This window comes from Myotis nattereri (genome assembly GCF_964212035.1).
Source record: "Myotis nattereri genome assembly, chromosome: 2".
NCBI classification, from domain to species: domain Eukaryota; kingdom Metazoa; phylum Chordata; class Mammalia; order Chiroptera; family Vespertilionidae; genus Myotis; species Myotis nattereri.
Window position 1 is genome coordinate 34,345,840 of NC_138076.1, and position 20,599 is coordinate 34,366,438.

Genomic DNA, 20,599 nt, shown 5'->3' on the forward strand with positions numbered 1-20,599 from the left:
TCTGATAAAACAAGTGTCACCATAGTTGTAAATGAATGGCTGAAATTTGGGAAATATGACTCAAATCACAGAGCTGCTGAGTGACCTAGCTGATTCTACGTCACTACTCTATGGATCATGCTACCATTACATTAGACTCTTGAAAAAGCAAATGATACTCAAGTAAACTTTAAAAAAATATGTTTTTATTGATTTCAGAAAGAGGAAGGGAGAGGGAGATAGACATAGAAATATCAATGATGAAAGAGTATCATTGATCAGCTGCCTCCTGCACGCCCCCTACTGGGGGTTGAGTCTGCAACCTGGACATGTGCCCTGACTGGGAATCCAACAGTGAGCTCCTGGTTCATGGGTCAACACTCAACCACTGAGCCACACGGGCCAGACCAAGTGAACTTTTTCTTTGACTATTGTATAGTCTGAATCTTGGACCAACTCATTCACATATTGTTGATTCGAAAAATATCGGAGTGTTTTACTTGAGAGCAAGCCAGGTGATTTTCTTAGTGGTAGTGTACAGAACAAGAGAAAAAATTATTCCAGTTCATTTTTGATTTGTCAGTGCATATCTGAAGAATAACAATTCTGGGTGTCACAGTGTGAGAAAAACATTGACAAAATAAAATGTCTCCAAAGTGAGGCAATCAAGATGCAAAATGACATGGGCACCTTATCGCAGAAGGAATGACGGAAAGAAGTGGGATGCTACATTAGATTAAGAAGAATATCTCTAACTGTTTGAAGAAGATAAAATTTAAGCTCTGTGTTTAGAAGAGGGATAAAATTTCTGAGGGTTGAAATGGATGGAAGTTGCAAGGAAGCAGAGTTAAGTCTCAAAAGAAGCAAGCACCTCTCACTGATTAAAATACCTGAAAAAGTAATGGCTCAACTTGTGAGCATATAAGCTCCATTACTGGACAGAATCCAGCAGATGGTAGATATCACTCTCAGGGATTTGAATTGAATCATTAAATTTTAGAATTAAAAAGAAACTTACAGCCTGGATTGTGTTGCTCAGTGATTGAATGTTGACCTATGAACCAGGAGGTCACGGTTCGATTCCTGGGGCATATGCCCAGGTTGTGGGCTTGATCTCCAGTGTGGGGTATGCAGGAGGCAGCCTATCAATGATTCTCTCTTTATCACTGATGTTTCTATCTCTCTCTCCCTCTCCTTTCCTCTTTGAAATTAATAAAAATATTTATTTTTGAAAAGAATAATAAAAAAAGAAACTTACAAACTCTACATAGAAATTCTACTGATGGAGGATCCAGAATAGTGAAACCCTATGGTCTTGTTCAATTCTTAGTTACTGTTACTGTAAAAGTTCTCAAATTCCATTCATGGATTCTCTGTGCTATAAAACACAGGACGTGAGCTTACCATATGCTCAACAATGATTGTTGCTTGGTTATTTTCTGCTTGGCTCATGCTGTAGGCTTCTAAAATGTGGAATTCTAAGCTTTTTAAGGGTCAGTTACATTTGTTTCAAGACCTGTTTACGGCAGTTTTATTTCTTATTGTAATGACATAAATTAATTAACTGTAAGGTAAACCAATGACATCTGAATATGAGAAAGGGGTTAGTTAAATGGAAGTTATTGCTTTGGGAAATTCCCATGGGAGAATGTGGGAGAAAAAACTCTTAAACAAAAAACAAAACGAAATAAAACAAAAACACCCAAAAAACCTAGAAGAATTCTGCTCTCATATTGTAGTTCTTGATCTATTTTTAAATCAAATGAAACAGAATTAAACATGATGTTGTTATGGGTTGAATTTTGTCCCCCCCCCCCACACACACACCCCCTCCCTATTTATATGGTGAAGTCCCATCCCCGAGAACCTCAGATTACAACTACATTTGGAGATCACTTTTAAAAAGTGATTAAGTTAAAGGAGATAGGATAGGACCCTAATCTAATACAATTTGTGTCCTCATAAGAAAAGGAAGAGACACCAGAGCTGTGTAAACACAGAGAAAAAGAAAAGACCACGTGAAGAGGCTGTAAGAGGACAATCTGAAGCCATTTAAAGCCACAGAGGGAGGCCCCAGAAGAGACCAATTTTGCTGACATCTTGATCTTGACTTTCTAGCCTCTAGAACTTGTGAGAACCTAAACTTCTGCTAAGTTAGCCACCCTATTTTTGTTTTTGTTTTGGCAGCCTTAACCAACTAATACAGATGTATCATGAGGCAATTTTTGCAAAGACACTGGAAAGAATATCAGTTAGAAGACTCAAACCCCAAAATTTGGTGAAGAGCTATTTTAAGTGTTAAATTATTCAGATTATATATATATATATATGTAATGTATTGTGATTAGCTGCCAGATCTATTGTTTTAATTAACACACCAGAAACTGGTTCTTTTCCTTCAGACTGGAGTGTGTCTGCTGTGTTTGATGTCATTCTTTTATTTGTTCATAAACCCTTTTCTAGGGCTATTTATCATGGCACCACGAGAGAAGTCATGAAGGATGTAACAAGTAGATACTGTTCTGATGTTAAGGAGTAAGTGGTATGAGCTAGACACACAAATAACTCTCCTTTGAGGCCGAGGGGTGATGAGTCACTACTGAGGAATGGAAAGTGCTGCAGATCTCAGGAAGGCGGGGTTGTTCTAGTGAAGGTGATCGAAGGACATCTGAGTTCACCTTTTCAGGCTGGAGGTAAGATTTTGACGAGTGGAATTAGGCAGGCGTGTTATTCTAAGTGGAGGGGCTGGAATGAGGAAAGGCACAAAGTTTAGGAAGGTCATGGGATATTTTTAGAATGACCAGTGGTTCTGTTGGACTTAAGGAATTGCGGTCAGAAAGTAGTTATATGGCTTCCTTGGGACAGCTCTGCCTAACTGTTCCTGCCTCAGTTCCTACTACATACTGCTTTCGTCTTTATGTCCAGTGCCAGTAAACTAATTGTGACGATCTTCACATAGAATGTGCTTTATCACCTTCCTGCTAACTTGGCTTAAATCATCTTCTTTAAAAATTTAGCTCAGGCATCAATTCCTTAGGAAAAGTGTACTAATTTCCTATTGCTCCCATAACACATTACAACAAACTTTGTGGCTTAAGACAACACAGATTTATTCTGTAGGTCCAATGTCTGAGGCGGTCTGACTGGCTCAAATGAAAATGTTGGTTCGACTGCATTCCTTTCCAGAGGTCCTAGGGGCAAACTCCTATTTTGCCTTTCCCAGCTTCCAGAGGCTGGCCATGCTCCTTGGCCCGCAGCCCCTTTCTCTATCATCGCCAGCAGTGATAGGTTGAGTCCTTCTCACATCTCATCCACTTCTGACTCACCCTTTCACTTTTAAGGATCTCAGTGATTACCTTGAGCCCACCTGAAGAATCCAGGAGAATCTCTACACTTTAAAGTCAGCTGGAAAAAATAAAGTCAGCTGATTAGCAAATTTAATTTAATCGGTAGCCTTAATTTCTCCTTAATCTAATATATTCACAGATTTGGGGAATCAGGTCATGGACATCTTAGAGGGGACACAGTTCTGCCTACCACAGAAACCTCCCTCACTTTTCCCATCCATGCCAGGCAAGATTTTACTCTCATAATATCTTATATATAGCACATCTCAACATTTACACTCACTATTAATTAATTTATCGCAGTTTAAGTACTTAATATTTTATTCATCATACCTTCCATTACGCACTTAGCTTGTTGAGGGAAGGTGGTGTCTCATCTTGTAATTGCTTTTGTGTCCCTAGTGTGTGGAATATGGTAGTTACATAAAGTAGAGAGACTAAGGGATGGAGAGATGAAATGCCTTATAAAATGATATGGAATGGGTTAAATGATGATGATGTTTCTTTAAATTATTTATTTGCAAGTTTTGGGAAAGGAGATGGCTGAGTCTTGGGACAGGTTTACGAGAGAATTCGTTATGCTCTCCAGGTCGTGGAAACCTGATAATACAGGGAGCTGAGTGAAAAGTTGACTCATGCGTATGTCCTCAATAGCTCTCTTTTTTACCTTTTCTTTTTCCTCTATTAGTGAGAAAGGAATGAGAAAGCAGATAAGGAAATACCCTGATGTTATAAAGAGGCTGAATTCAGCTGGGCTAACACAGGGATTCTTGGCTGATACGGGCAAGCAAAGGTGTGTGACTGCTGCACAAAACAATCCTGAGTCAATATTCAGGCATCAGAAGACCAGCTGCCACCAGAGTGAAGTGATAAGAAGGCAGTATTTGCTTTTGGGATCTGCCTTTGGGTTCTGATCTCCTCCTCGCTGCCTGCCTTCTCACTATCACACAGCCCTTCTCTTGGCCTGATCCAAATAACCATGCTTGAGGATAGCTCTCTAGAACTCGATCCTCTTAGGTGAGCAAAATAATCCTCATGAAGCTACAAAAGGACTAAGTCATTTCATGAAATGACCTCTAAATCATTCTCAACCCCTTATCTCTCAGAGGTCTCCCAGGTAGGCTCTGCTCTTCCCCACCTGAAGCCAGCCTAGGAGAAGGTGACATTGCCAAGCCTGTCTGTCCCTGGGGCAGAAACTCCTCCCTCCCCCAGCAGGATTCATTAGCTGACAGCCTTGAATATTTGAAACTTAGACCCTCCCAAAGTTTCAAAAATGATCCCCAGATCTGAAGATTCTTTGGTTTAATTGTTTCTATCTGCTCCTACTTTTCTCTATTCTGGGGATTCTTGCTTAATTGCCTCCTCCTCTCCCTTTATGATGATCACGGTGTCATTTTAAGCTCATATTGTTTTCTGAGCACCTACTCTGTGTCCAGGCGTTGCATGTATACTCATTGTTTCTATCTCAAAATTCCTGCAAATAAATTTTGCTCTGCCAATTTTGTAGCTAAAGAGACTGCCCTAGGGGTGGATGATTAGTTAGTAAGCAACTGAGATAGGATGTCATGTTGTTCTGATTCCAAAACTGGTCTGATTTTTCTGCTCATTGCCCTATGTTTGTAGAGGGGCATGAGGGATGAGGCAGTGGAAGGTGGGAGGTGGTGGATGGTGTCAGGGGAGAGAACATGATTCAGACAGGTAAATAGCAACCGAGCAAACTGCTGTTGTTGACTTCCTTGAAATGGTAGTTCCTGTGGTTCCCACTGAGGGCCTGTTAGAGGCATCCTTAAAATGTTTGCAAGGGAAATGTTAGGTGACATCTGGGATGGATGGTGTTGGACTTGTCAGAATTTTTTCTCTCTTTCCTTCATTTTGGACAATGGAATAAATTAATGCATTTAGAACCAGCCAGCTGGACTCAGTTTAGATGATGTCGAAGTGGCTAGCAGTATCCAAAGCATGCCAGTCAGGGGCTGGTTTTAAGGCATGCTTCTCTCCACCCGGCCCTGGGACTGGGACTGTGTTGACCTTGAACACACTGAGCTTCTTTAAAAAATATATATATTTTTATTGATTTCAGAGAGGAAGGGAGAGGGAGAGATCGAAACATCCATGATGAGAGAGAATCATGGATCGACTGCCTCCTGCACGCCCCCTACCGGCATGTGTCCTGACTGGGAGTCGAACTGTGACCTCCTGGTTCATTGGTTGATGCTCAACCACTGAGCTACGCTCGCCAGGTGAGTGCTGAGCTTCTTCACAGCTTGTTTCATCAGCCCTGGTTGATCTTTTCTGTCATTTCTCTGTGGTTGGGAACTTGATGAGGTTGCAGTGGTGGATCTGTTTCTCTGGGGAGGACTCTTCCAAGGGTACATGGGCTAACCCTTCAGTCCCAGGGTCTTGTGCCACAGAAGAGTGAGTGACTATGGATTTCCGTGACTGTGAATGCCTTTCAGCATCAGCTTCTTAACCTTCAAAGACTGCGTTGGCTTTGATTTTGCAGGGGAGGGGTGTGGCATCAGGGGTTTCCTTCTTGGCTTTCAACACCATCTTCAGAAAAAGAAAAAAAAAAAGATCTCTCAGTCCCAGATGTTTTATATCTTTTATGATCAGTTGCCCTGAACACAATAGATAGAAATGAAGTAAATAGAAGGTTGACATCACTTTTGATGATGTTTTGAAGCAGAACAAATTCGTAAGGAAGAAAATATAAACCTTCAAAATGTAGCAACCTGGGAATCCAGCAAGAAAGCAAATTATTTACAATAAGAGCCATTCAATAGAATTTGTCCTAGAATTTACCCTTCCTGTAGGAGACCCACCAGGTCACTAATTAGGAAAGAGGGATGCAAACTAAATTGATTGGCATCTAATTCCTGGGAAGATGACAAAAATGGTTTATCAATAAACTTCTAGAAAGCCAGGGAAACAAATGAAATGCAGATTTGACAAATTAGCCTTGAGATTAGTGCACAGTGGGATGACTTTAGGCATTTCGCTTTGCCTCTTGCCCAGATAAAACCCTACTGGGAGTTACTGCTGCTTTAGCCTTTGCAGGGTGGAATCAAAAATGCAATGCAATGACATTACAGAATTCACAGCATTCCCTTTGAAAGAGGCAGTTTGAAAAATAAATTTGTGTGTTAAACATTAAGATGAGGTTTAATACCTACTTGTTAGAAACCTTTGAAGAGGGAAAATGGGGTACTTTGTTCTGGAATAGATCACTTGCTTGAATTTGACATTACTTTTATCACATTTCCTTTGAAAGATGTTTCTGACTTAACACTTGACCTCTTTGAGAAGATAAAAGTCCTATATCCTATTGACAAAAATGTGTGTTTGTGTAAATGAAATACATTCTGTGTTTGCAAAAATAAGGTACAATGGCTTCAAAATTAAATGGTTTAAAACAAATTTCAAAGACACAACCTTGATTTACTCTGCATTTGTAAACATGCTTGCAAATATACCATGGTGACCGGGTATATATGCAATGTCTTTATGTAATAAGTTTCATTGTAATTTCTTTGCCTTAAATTTTTCAGAATAAAACATAAACCATCTTGGATGAATATTTATGCTCTGCGTTTGGGGTAAGGAAACCAGAGAACAAAATCAGCATATTTGTATCATAATGTTTTGTTGTTTTATGTGAATGGAACACCTAGAAAGATATATATACACACACGTATATATTAAAAACAAATACTGTTGCCTGGTTCTTCTCCCAGAGTGCCGCATGTAAATTGGTCTGCAGTATGGTACTGGGCCTCGGGATATTTGAAAGCAGCTCAGGAGATTTGAATGAGGTGGCAAAGCTGAGAACCAGTGTGTTAGAGCTATCCATTCTATCTGCAATAATGTGTTTCTCAAACTTGGGCAATCATTATGCACATTTAATTATACTCTTACACTATATTGTAAAACAGCAGCTCTCCGACTTTAGCATGCAACCCTCATCACCTGGAAGATGTGTTGGACCCCACCCCAGACTTTCTGATTTATTAAAGTAGGGTGGGGCCTGAGAATTTGCATTTCTAGTTAGTTCCCAGCTGAGCAGCTGTTCCTGCAACCACACTTTGAAGAACCGCTTTCTTAAACAGAGCTAATCACAGAATCACCAGGGGACTCCTTTAAAAAATGCTACCCAAAGTAAATTCTCATCCTACCCAGAAGATCCTGACTCAGTAGATTCAAGCACATTCCTATTTTTAACTAGTTCCTCTGGTCATTCTGAAATGTGCTAGGTTTAGGAAGTACTGTGATAGTGTAATTAGATCCACCTAGTTGACTACAGTATGATGTCCTAAGCAGTCTAAAATTAAACAGCAAACCAGTGATATTATGAACTGAATGTCTGTGTCCCCCTAAAGTTCATATGTTCAAATCCTAACTCCCACCATGTGATGGCACTAGGAAATGAGGTCTTTGTCGTGTGCCTAGGATTAGATGGCACCATGTGAGTTAGGGCTCCCACGATGGGATTGGTGCCCTCATAAGAGTCATGAGAGAGCTTGCTTCATTTAGCTGCTTTCTGCCAGGGGAGGATACACAATGTGCACAGTCTACAACCCAGAGGAGGGTCCTCACCAGAGCCCAACCCGGCTGCACCCTGATTTCAGACTTCCAGCCTCTAGAACTGTGAGAAATGCCTTTCTGTTGTTTATAAGCCACACAGTTTCTGGTATCCTATATAATAAAAGGCTACTATGCAAATAGACCGAACAGCAGAATGACTGGTTGCTATGATGTGCACTGACCACCATGGGGCAGATGCTCAACATTGGTGTGCTCCCACAGGGGGAGCACTGCTCAGCCAGAAGCCACTCATGGCTGGTAAGCACAGCGGCGGTGGTGGGAGCCTCTCTCGCTTCCGCAACAGCACTAAGGATGTCCGACTGCAGGCTTAGGCCACAGGGAGTGGGCCTAAGCAGGCAGTCAGATATCCCCCAAGGGCTCCAGGACTGCGAGAGGGCCAGGCCATGAGGATCCCCTCCAAGTGCACAAATCTCGTGCACTGGGCCTCTAGTTTTGTTATAACAGCTTGAGCTAAGACAAGAAATATTCAAAGGAAAGTTGGTATATATTATCCCTTTACCATCTTTTTGATCAAAGTCATATATTCAAATAAGAACCCCTTAAAGGTATCAGTGTTAAGTGAGCAACAATATTGATCCTCTGGTACACAAGTACTTTTAAAAAATATTTTTATTTTTTATATATTTTATATATTATTATATATATATTTTGTCGAGAGAGGGACAGGCAGAGACAGAGAGAAGCATTGGTGAGAGAGTGAAACATCAATTGGCTGTCTCCTGCATGCCCCCTACTGGGGATGGAGGCCAAAACCCAGGAAATGTTCCCTGACCAGGAATCGAACTGCCAACCTTTCAGTGCATGGGACAGGATGATGCCCAACCAACTGAGCCACACCAGCCAGGGCCACAAATGTTTAGAATGAAAAAATTCTCTCCTGAGGGTGAGGCCTGTGCCCGTTTTCCAATGATCCCCAGTCACTGATGGAGTGCCTGCACCATAGTGAGGCCATGTACAAGTTGGACACACAATGGAGTGCACCGGTATTTATGTCATGCTGTATCTAACAGCTTGTCTTGCAAAACACATTTTACTAGCAATCTGCTTATATGTTAGTTTAACTCATTCTCAGATTTAGGATGCAATATCACCCTCACTTTACCCATGAGTAAAGTTGTCCAGCACATCAACCCAGAGTGGCAAAGAGATGGTGTCTCCACTGGTTCAAGTCAATACCTCAAGCCCAGTGGCTTTCACTTTGCCTCAGAGCAATGTCCTCTCCCAGTGTTTTAAGCTGTTAGGAGTACTTCTTATTGCAATGCTGAGTTACACAGATATATTTGGGAGAATTTAGATTTTAATGACAAATACCTATCAATGTTTTACACACCATGGTATATTTAGTATACTTGCCTATTAGATTTAATATATATATATATATATATATATATATATATATATATATATATCATATGTAATTCAGGATTTTACTGGTATTTACCAATGTTTTATCAATATGTTCTTAGTTATACCAATGTTATCACTAAGGCTGATTAAACATTTAGGCATTTTTGTGTGTATTGATTTAGAGAGAGGAAGAGATAGAGAGAAAGAGAAGCATCCATGTGAGAGAGTATCATTAGTCGGCTGCCTCCCATAAGCCCTGACTGGGAATCGAACCAGCAACCTGGATATGTGCTCTGACTGGGAATCACACCCAAAACCTTTTGGTGTATGGGACAATGCTCCAACTAACTAAGTTACACTGGCCACGTAGACATTTAGGCTTTAAAAAAGAGATCTATTTTAAAGGATAGTATACCTGAAACCTATACAATTTTATTAAACAATGTCACCCCAATAAATTCAATTAAAAATAAAGTAAAATCAATCAATAAAAATAAATAAATAAAAGTATTTGTTTCAAGGAATTATATTAAAAATAATAAATAGGGTTACTCCAATAAAAATTTATGCAAATGTTAACGTTTGGGGAACACTTCTTTGAGAAAATTATACTTTATTTTGATAATATGGTCTTGAATAGTACTTAGAATGTGATGAATGGTCAAATAATTTATATGTGCAATGAAGTTATTCACTGAGGAAGATCTGGACTTCCCAATATTGTCTTGAATTTTTTTGGTGTGTGTATATAATTTCCTTTTCAATTCTAAAGATTGTGTTATAAGAAGCTTTATGAAATGGCCATGATTCATTACAAATCTTTTATAGAAAAGACTTCAATGAAAACAAAACAATTTTTTTTAAGGCAACCAGGTTTCTTTTTATAATCAAGACAATACATTCTTTTAAAGTGGTATTTCTTGACATTTACAGTGTTGGTGACAAGGTCATAATTTCCATCGTAATGAGATGCCTTTTAATAATGCATAACCCCTAATGCAGAAGGCAGCACAAGTCCTCACAGGCTATATTATGGTGAATATTTCTTATCAAGGTCTGGGAGACCCCGAGCAGGTCATATTTTGACTTTGGAGTTCCAGTGGCCTTCAGTCCATGGGTGTGCCCTAATCCAAGCCTCTTCAAATTATATTTGAGTACACCAAGATGCTTTGAGCCACGAATTCTGGATTTTTCTTATTTTATTTCGGGGAATGGTTAACTGTGAATAAAGGCTCTCAGCACATTCTCATGAGTTTTTAATGGTCATGGTGAGAATGAGTAGGCGGCGATAGGGTTAGAGTTTAATTTTGGAAGCACTCTTTGATTTTTTTTAGTTGTTTGAATAATGTCACCTATAGAAGTATGTCCACTGCAATGAGGGAGGATGATTTTTCAGTGTGTGTGTGTGTGTGTGTGTGTGTGTGTGTGTGTGTGTGTGTGTGTGTTGGTAGAAAATAATGTATACAAATAGTACAAATTGTATAATGCAGAAAAAGTTGAAAAGGAAGGGAAATGGAATCCTAATTTTTCATGATTATTGTGGGTCTCTGCCTGTGTCATTGCATCAGCAGTACCCTCTGCAGACGTCACATTTTCACCTAGCAGTGTGGCCCAAGGATTGTACGATTTGCCATTTAAATATCCTTTAAAAACAGAGTTTTTATATTTTGCAGGTAGCAATAATGAAGCCTTCATGTGAATTTTAAAAGCCATTTAAGCCAATTGCTGAGGTTGTGTGGATAAGGCTGCTGAGATATTATTAACCTGCATTAAGCAGAGGCATGGTGTTTAAAGATGTTGATCAGAAGTGACCAGCACACTCTTTGGAATATTGTAGAGTTCAACCCATATTTATTACATATAATCAAGAAAAAAATCATCATAACAGAATGACTGATGCATATTGTTTGTAAACATTGTGACATACTGGACATCTTGTAGATAAGCACAAGTTGTGACATATTGGGCATCTTGTAGATAACCCACAAAGGTGAAGGGATGCTCACTGAGCCATAAGATGACCAGAGCAATGGAAGGCAGGCCGCTGTGCATGTCTTCTATCTGCTGCTGGAATTCCAGTGATTATGGTACTATATGATCTTTATGACTGCACCATTCCTCTTTCTTATATCTTGGACAGATTTAGATTATATCATAAATTTTGCAAAATTGCTCTTGTCTCTCCCACCTGTGGTTTTACTTTCATGTTTGTTGGCTTTAAAAAATGAATCATGAGAGGAAAATCATGGTGCCAAGTGTCTGCCTCAATTTATCAGTTTACATTCTCAGTTAATTGCTGATGTTGTACAGTCAGTAATGTACAGTATCAGTTACACACATGGGGGAAAAATCATTTTTGGTGGGTGTTTTCATATGGATCTGTTAAATGTTTCCAGTTCCTCCCATTGGCTAGCCCAAGATGGTCTTTCATATTTGTAGAGTGCCCGGAGCATTTATACGTTCTATTTTTTTCAATCATCATTTTGTATTTCTTATTTCTTTCATTAGACATATAGCTTAGTACTTGCAGTTATTTCTTTGTGTTTCTTATTGACTTTGTTTTGTGCACTGGGGGGATCCCCAATTCCTTACCAAAGATGGTGGGTGAGGCCTGTCTGTGGCTGCCGTGCCTTCACTTCTCCGCCTCAGTGGGTTTGGCTTTGCATAACTGTCTTGCTGCTCCTCTGGGGCAGTAATGGTTAACTTGAAGGCACACAGCTGCCCAATCTCTTTTGATGTTTTTCTTCACATGGTGATTACCCTCCTTATTTCTGCTTGGAGAATTAAGGAAGACCTGCCATTAAAGTAGCATTGCCTTACATGATTTAGTACTTATCTAGAAATAACCTCGTTTTCTTAATTAAATTAGCTACAAACCTTCAGGGAATAACCCAAAGGTCATTACTATCTTTGCAATCCTAAAAACCTTATTATTGTTGCAATCCTAAAAACCTATCTATAAGGAAAAACAGGCCTATTACCTTTCGGGGGTGTAAGTTAGTTTGATTCACACATTACTCTGGAGAGTGGCATAAAAACAAAGGAAAACACTGCTCGTTCTTCATATTTGTGAATTTACATTCTTATAGAAGATTCTAAGCACTTAAAACATTGGTACACAGTGCTGAAAGCAATAAGTTGCCAAAGGGCTGTTTTTTGTTTTTTTTTTTTTACCTTTGATTACCTTTACTCAGTTACTTTATCTGTTAAGCATAATTATGTACAATTATCTTACAGAAATATACTTTTTTGCTGGAAGAATTCTTCTTTGAAAGCACTCTGAAATGTAAAAGTGCTGATATGCAAGTATTTGCATTTAGCTTGACCATATTAATCCCTTGCATGAGGAATGTAAATGTAAATTTAAGTATTCCCTTCTAGATATTCCAAAAAAGTTTTTATTTCAAAATTTCAGAACACACAAAGCATTCTTACTTTTTGATAGTTTGCAGTTTGAAACTTACATTTTAGAGTGCATCCTGAAAACCCCTCTAGTAAGAACTGCGTTGGGGCAGCCTTCAGTTGATAGCAGACACATTCTGCTCTCCCATCCTCACCATAAAGAGCCTCTGCTCATAATATTTCTCGTCAATCCATTTGGAACTGCTTTCTCTGCTAAGCCCAAACAGGGAAGGTCATGAATGGAAGTTAATTAGTTAAAGCCTAGATGAGAGAAGATAAACAAGGGGAATCTTTGCTTTCTTATCTGACCCCAAAGCTTCACATTTTCTTAGGCCACTTTGCTCAATTCTTCATGCCTTTACCATCTTCATCTGAGAATACTAATTTTGCAATACTGGACACAGGCATCTAAACATGAAGGCTATTCACAGGCCCCATTTCGATTTGCTCACAGGTATCTGCATAACAAAATGCTAAGGGGCCTGAACATGTTTCTGTAGGGTTCGCTTCTCTTATTTCTACTTGTGCTCCTGTCAAATTTAAAGTCTGAGAGTTCTTGCAAATCACTTCAAGAAGTCAAGTCCTGTGAATACCACAGAACTATTTCTGCAGTGATCTTGGGTTATTCTTTCCTAGGGCTCAGAAACTGGTCTCTATGGAGACCAGATCTAGAAATGATTTACCTGAGCATGATTCATTTGTAGAGCCAGATTTTTCCAGCTAAATGCATAGTTATTTCATAAATCTATCAGTGGAAATGTTCTATGTCGCTGAAATGGTATTTCTAATTAGGCATAAATATTATAATTATGGGAGTGATTAACCTTGTGTCTATCAATATTTTTGCTGTGCAGCAGCATCAAAAGAACTGTCAATGGAGTGGGGAAAATCATCTCATTAGCAATTTGGGTGAAGACAGGTAAAGAAATGTGTCTGTGGCTTACTCAGAAACAACAGGTATTCTGTGGCTAGAACGTGGACCCAAATTATTCCAATGCATTTTACCATAAAGATTCTAGTTTACTTCACAAATATTTCATTGAAACACAACATGAGTGTAAACATATTTATTTTATAGGAAAACTAAGGAATAAGGGTGATGTCAATCTGTTAACAATCACAAAGTACATTTCTGTGGTGGCCCAGCTCATATGGAAAGGCAATTTCTGCCCTGGACTCTAAGAATTACGTTTCTCAGTATTAGGAAAAGAACAGGGTCGTAGAACGCTCAATGGCTTAGATCTCCAGTGGAAACTGAAATAACGAAAGAGGAGTGATTTTTATACGATTTGAAGCATACAATACTGCAAGGAGAGTAGAGAAGTCAGAGTCTATAATGCAAGTTTTAAAAATGTCTGGTCGTATCCCCCCCCCCCCCCATTTTTCTAACGTATTGATTATATCTTCATGTGGCTGTTATTTTGATAGAAATGGCAGTTTTAGTTCCTTTTCTGTCCCTGTCCCCCATTGATTGTCAATCTCACTACCTGGGTTTTGCTGGAACCGCTCTGTCATCCAGGAGGAGCAGGACAGAACCCCACCTGTGGAAATTGCATTTCCCCTGCTCTGGGAAATAATGAAAAGATCCATCTAATTGAGACTATGCAATTACAGGACTGCCCATCTGTCCTGAAATATAGAGCAAGTTTTCATGAGGCGGACTCCTCAGGGGAATTAGTTTTCTGATGAAATTGGACCCCAGTTCTGTGTGTGTGTGTGTGTGTATGTGTGTGTGTGTGTGTTTAAAGAAACACTGAAGTAAATCTAAGGTACCATCTACTGAAATACAGTCTCAGAGGTCACTGGGATGAGATTCCCTAGGTTCATTTTTGAATAATCAGTTACAAAATTGAGATTTGTGCGCCTGGAAAAGTCCATTTTGTTCAGTCCCATAACTTTAGGAAAATCCATTTGGTTCGTTGTCCTGACTCAAAGCCCACTTTACCTGTGTGCCGAGCGGGAGCAATATATTTTCCTGGAGAGAAGCACAGAGACGCTCTACCTGGCTAGTTTTCCTTTCATGAATTGTGTATTGATTTATATTTTAATGAAACTTTGGCTGGTCACTAAATGTAAGTTTCTCAGAGACAAGATGTTAATCTGTATTTAATGCATGTATCATAAGGTTAAATCTGGCATGAAAGGCAATTGAGATTACCACAGTTCGTGGTTCAGTGCTTCGAGGGAGAGAGCAGTAGCACAAATCTAATCTTACAAGGAAATTGCTGAGAGAAGTGAGGTAATAGAATGGCTATAAGAGAGCGAGATATTTAAAATCTGCATGCTCAGGTGGGTCATAAGCACTTAGAAATTATCTCTGGCCACTGAAAAAGGCACATTTGCTCAACAGACACTACTGTTTTTTGACAGCCGTGAGTCAGGTTATTAACTTTACCTTTTTCAATTTTATTTTTTACACTTAAGGTGACTTTACTCCAAGCATCTTTTGTTTTGAATTATTCAAACAAAATGTATATGAGGATGTATGAATTTTAATATATATCTCTTTCTCTCTCCATATATATATTTATGACATATATAGTACATAGTTCATATATATGATATATATAGGGTGTCCCTCCAAAATGTATGCACACTTTAAATGATTATAAAGTCAATATTTATTGACACATAGTTCATTTTCAAAATTTTAAAGAATCTACAGAAATGAATACATTTTTTTGTCAATCCTGTTTCAAACTGATGACCATTCTGGTCCAGGCCCTGCTAAAAACGCAAAGCAATGGAATCACAAACATCAAGACCCATTTGGTTAGGTATTTGTGCGCCCTCAATTAATCAAATGTTACAGGTTTAGTGCCGTAAACTTTATCTTTTATGTATCCCCATAAAAATGTCTCGTGGAAATTTTTTCTTTGTTCAAAGCTTAGTCTGGCTTCACCCATTATTTCAAATCAGTTAAACCTGAAGCAGAGTGTAAATTAAGTGAGTCATCAGCTGTTAAGGTGTGTATACATGTTTTTGGAATGCTGGTGTTAGGTGAAATGGAGCTGCTATCATAGTCCATGAATGCTTCGGATGAAAGAGATGTGCCACAATATTGGCAGAGAGAAGGTGAACTGACATGCAGTTTAATCATATGTGTGTGTGTGCGTGTGTGTGTGTGTGCGCACATGTGTGTGTGTTTATTTAAAGGAAAATAAATGTAAATGTAGCATTTTGTTATAAAACTAATTAGAAAGGGAGTCCATTGCTGTTTGAATTTTCTTCTGCATTTTTAAGTAACTTTTTAAAAAGGGAGAGAAAACGCTGAAAGTAATTTCTAAATTATTATTCTTTTTTAAATGCTGTGGGTTTTGACCCCTGTTGCTGGACAGTTTTACAAACGTGGTCTGCTGGTTAGGGGGAATGGGTCCAGTCTGCAGCCTGCTCTTAGGGGAGCGGGTGACTGTTCTTCTCCTGTGTTCTGATGCCTGCACAGGGGCTGTTGCTGAGGGATGTAGATTAAAACAAGCAGCATGGTGAGCCTCAGGGATTGTGGGGTGACACACAGTGAAGAAACATCAGGAACCAAGGTTTCAGTGGAACCGCGACAACCTGAGATGGCCGGTGGTGAACATTCTAAAGGGGGACAGTCTGTGTTTCCTAGGTGGACTGAAAAGCAAGAGAGACTAATTGATTAGACACTATAGATAATTACTTAAATACCTACTATTCTCTCAGAGAAGTCTGGAGCTTGCAGTGAGCATTAATAGTACATTTATATGTGTGATGTCAGAGTGTCACTTTTTAAAAATAGCATAAACTCTGAAAGAATGTTTGTAGAAAGATGTGTTATTTTACAATAAACAATATTGGAAGGACCCATAGAACATTAAGAACAAAATGGATTCCCTTCTCATAACATAGGTCTCTCAATGGTTAATGCACAAAAAAGAACATTTTGGGAGTGTGATTTCTCCTGTCCCCATCATCAAAGTTATTGATAAGATTCCTTTTAATAATGGTATTCCATTTTACAGAACCATCTTAATTGATTATAATAGAACTTTTATTCTTTTAGTTGGTGACTGCCACTGTATACTAGCAGGGAGTGAATATAGTGATTTTATTTAGTAGGTGACTTTCTTTAGTCACTGAAGCCAGAACTCTGCTTCAGGATCAGAAGGTCCTGGCCACTGTGAGAGCTGAGTGCAGAGTTGCTGGTCACAGCCTGTCCCCAAAGTGAGCCATTTGAAAATGAAAAATGCCAAGCTGCCCAGGTCCCTCGCAAGAGGAACACAGCGACATCATGAATACCCCATGGGGTGGATTTTAAGGGCTAACCAATGCTCAGCACAGGCGGCTTCTGAAGAAGTATTGAGAGTTTGGACTGTTTCAGGAACTGCGGATGATCTGAAAAACAATTGTGATAGAGCAATGGAGCACCAGATGCAATACACACTGGAAAGAATGGAGGTGGGCATGAGTTCAATGCTGAGAGCTGGCACTGAGCATAGGTGTGACCTCTGACCTATGGTTTGAAGGGCGCCAGGAAAAGCGCTTTCCTCTCTCCAGTTCCCCTCCCTTTGCAGCATTTGGATGCTCACTCCTTGGAATTAAGGAACCAGGAGGACACGTCTCACAGCTAGGCTGTCTTAACAACAAACACCACTAGTTATCAGACCAACAACTGTGGGAAGCAGATTTTAATATGGGAGGTAACAGACTGGGGTGCAGGGGGTGGGGTCCTGCTTAGGAGGACCCACCCTGTGGAGGCCCCCACAGTGTGTAGTTGGGTGGTGGGTGATTGGAAGGTTTTAGCAACCTTAGTGGTAAAAATGACTTCTTTCTATGTGTCTCAAAGGAAGAGGAAAGGATGAATGGCATCCCATCCAAATTCAGATGTCTAAGTCCTAACCCAGGTCCTACATACTTCACAATGTGGCCTTATTTGGAAATGCAGTCCTTTCAGATGTAATTAGTTAAGATGAGGTCACATTACAGGAGGTAGTCCCCTAAGGCAATATGACTAGTGTCCTTATATGAAGGACGTTTGGACACAGAAACATGCACATAGGGAGAATGCCAAGTGGACATCAAGGAAGAGTTAAGGTGATGCTTCTATAAGCCAAAGAACACCACAGATTGCCAGGAAATTGCCAGAAACTCCAGAGAGGCATGGGGCAGGTTTCCCTCACAGCCCTCAGGTGGAACCAACCTGATCTCAAACATGGTATAGTTTGAGCAAGTGCTATTTGAATTTCATATGGTCAGACATGTGTATAAAGAAAAAGGTGTGGTGGATAGATGATTTAAAATCTATATTGATAAGTCAATTATTTAATAGTGATAAATGCACCATGTATTTTGAGTAGTTTATTGTGGATGTGTTTGTTGTTTATTACATTGTAGTTTATTAGAGTATACTAGAGGCCCGGTGCATGAATTTGTGCACTGGTGGGGTCCCTCAGCCTGGCTGGCAATTGGGGCGACCAGGGCCAAGGGATGTTGGCCGGCTGAGGGGAGGGACCTTGGGAGGTTGGCTGGTCACGGGAGGTTGGCTCTGGGAGCGCACTGACCACCAGGGGGCAGCTCCTGAGTTGAGCATCTGCCCCCTGGTGGTCAGTGCACATCATAGCGATGGGTTGACCAGTCGTTCAGTCACTTAGGCATATATATATATATATATATATATATATATATATATATATATATATATAATGTTATTTATTATATGTGGCATTCAGCAACTCTTACCAGTTCAAATGCACAGTGGCCCCTTTTAACAGACATACATGGAGCATCATTTGTCGCCGGGAGAAACCCCACAATGGGTCTCCAGGAACAACTCACAGAGTTGGTTGCACTGTGCCCCCTTCACTCACCTCATCACGAAGGCCAGAAACCTAAAAGTCTGAACCCCCCAGCGCCTCTGCAGGTCCATTGGAGCTGGCTTGGCGATAGCTCCCTTTCTGTTGAACATTAACACCTTAATGGAAAATATTTTTCTCTAAGACATGATTATATGCTACACGAAATAGGAGCTCATTCATACTCATGTGCATCTATATAAAAACATGGTTGTGATTTTGTCCAGTAAACATTTTAAAGATCTTTTCTTTTGCGAAGTAGATGTAGAATTGGGGGAGGAAGAGGAGGAAATCTGATTTTTTCAGTTTGAAAATGAGAAGACAAGCAGCCGTCTCTCTGTGGGGTTTGAAAGAAACTGAAATAAAAGAGAATGTCATCATAACTCGCCTTGACACAGGGTCAGATAAAGCCAGAGCTCACCTCCCTGAAATGTCCTGCAGGTCAGAGGGATATCAGGGAACCTGTCTGGGCGCCAGCTGGTCAGCTGCACAGAGTGTGATTCTGATCTGAGACGAGATGAAGGTTAGAGAGGTCAAAGGTTAAAGTCCCTCTGGTTACCTAAGCGTTCCTTAAGTCTAGGTGAAGGTAAAGATGTACTGAAGACAGGAAGAGGTCCTCCCCTATGATTCTACAAAGTAAAAGACGACAGTGATCTGAATGGCGATGCCTGCAAAAAGGGAACTGCCAACCTTGTTCTCTCTCGCTGACAATGCATTTGCATCACTGATAACCTTGCAGTTCCAGTTACCAGGTTCATAGGAAAATAGCAGTGGGGAAGCGTCGGGAGCATGTGCAGCCATCACTAGGGTGTCTTTCATCAGAGAAATGAGCATCATTGTTAAGAGGTAGTTTGTCTTAGTCCATTTGGGCTGCTCTGACAAAACACAATAGACCGGGTGGCTTTTAAACAGCAGAAGTTTATTTCTCACGTTTTTGGAGGCTGGAAGTCCAAGATCCAGGTGCCTGCAGATTCCGTGTCTGGTGAGATCTCGCTTCCTGATTCCTGGACTGTTTGCGGTCTGTGTCCTCACATGATGGGAAGGGTGAGCGAGCACTCTGTGGTCTTTTTTATAATAGCACTAATCTCATTCATGAGGGCTCCACCATCATGCCTTAGTCGTCCCCAAAATGCTACACTTTCTAATAAAATTACATTGTGGGTTAGGATTTCAACATATGAACTTTGAGGGATGGAGGCACACACATTCCGTTTATAGCATAGTTGAAAAGAGAAGACCAAAAATACGTTAATATGCTCGTGCATATCATTTTGTTTTTCACTTGACTTTGGGGACGATCATAGAATAGGCAACCTGTAGGGTGGAGCCTAAAGCAGTTGTGATCAGGGAAACAAATGACTTTTGAACGGAGGCAAGGTGGTGCTAATGTATAACCTGAAAAAGGCCTTTAGAACACTGCTATCCCCAATGCTAAGTAGAACATTCAAAAACAGTTCAGCCCAGCCAGTGTGGTTCAGTGGTTGAGTGTTGACCTGTGAACCAGGAGGTCATGGTTCCATTCCCCATCAGGGGATGTGCAGGGGGCAGCTGATCAATGATTTTCTCTCATTATTGATGTTTCTCTCTCTCTCTCCCTCTTCCTTCCTCTCTGAAATCATTAAAAAATATATTTAAAAACACACACACACAAACAGTTGTTGTTCAATGAAAATAGATGGGGCAAAAATTCTCAGGACTTCCTTTTCTTATGCAAATATTATAAAGGAACAAGTTGCAAAATATCTTTATTACCCTACATTTCATAGCCCATATTTTTTGTCAGTTTGTCAAAGTTTTTTTCCCTCCTCTTTTTTGTTTGTTTTTTAATATTTTTATTGATTTTTTACAGAGAGGAAGGGAGAGGAACAGAGAGGTAGAAACATCGATCAGCTGCCTCCTGCACACCCCTGACTGGGGATGTGCCCGCAACCAAGGTACCTGCCCTTGACCGGAACCGAACCTGGGACCCTTCAGTCCGTAGGCCGGTGCTCTATCCACTGAGGCAAACCTGTCAGGGCTTTTTGTTTGTTTTGTGATTCAAATCACTGGCTTCAGTTAATTGCTTGTATAGGTTTTCCAATGGTTCTTTATGAGTTTACCCCATCCTTA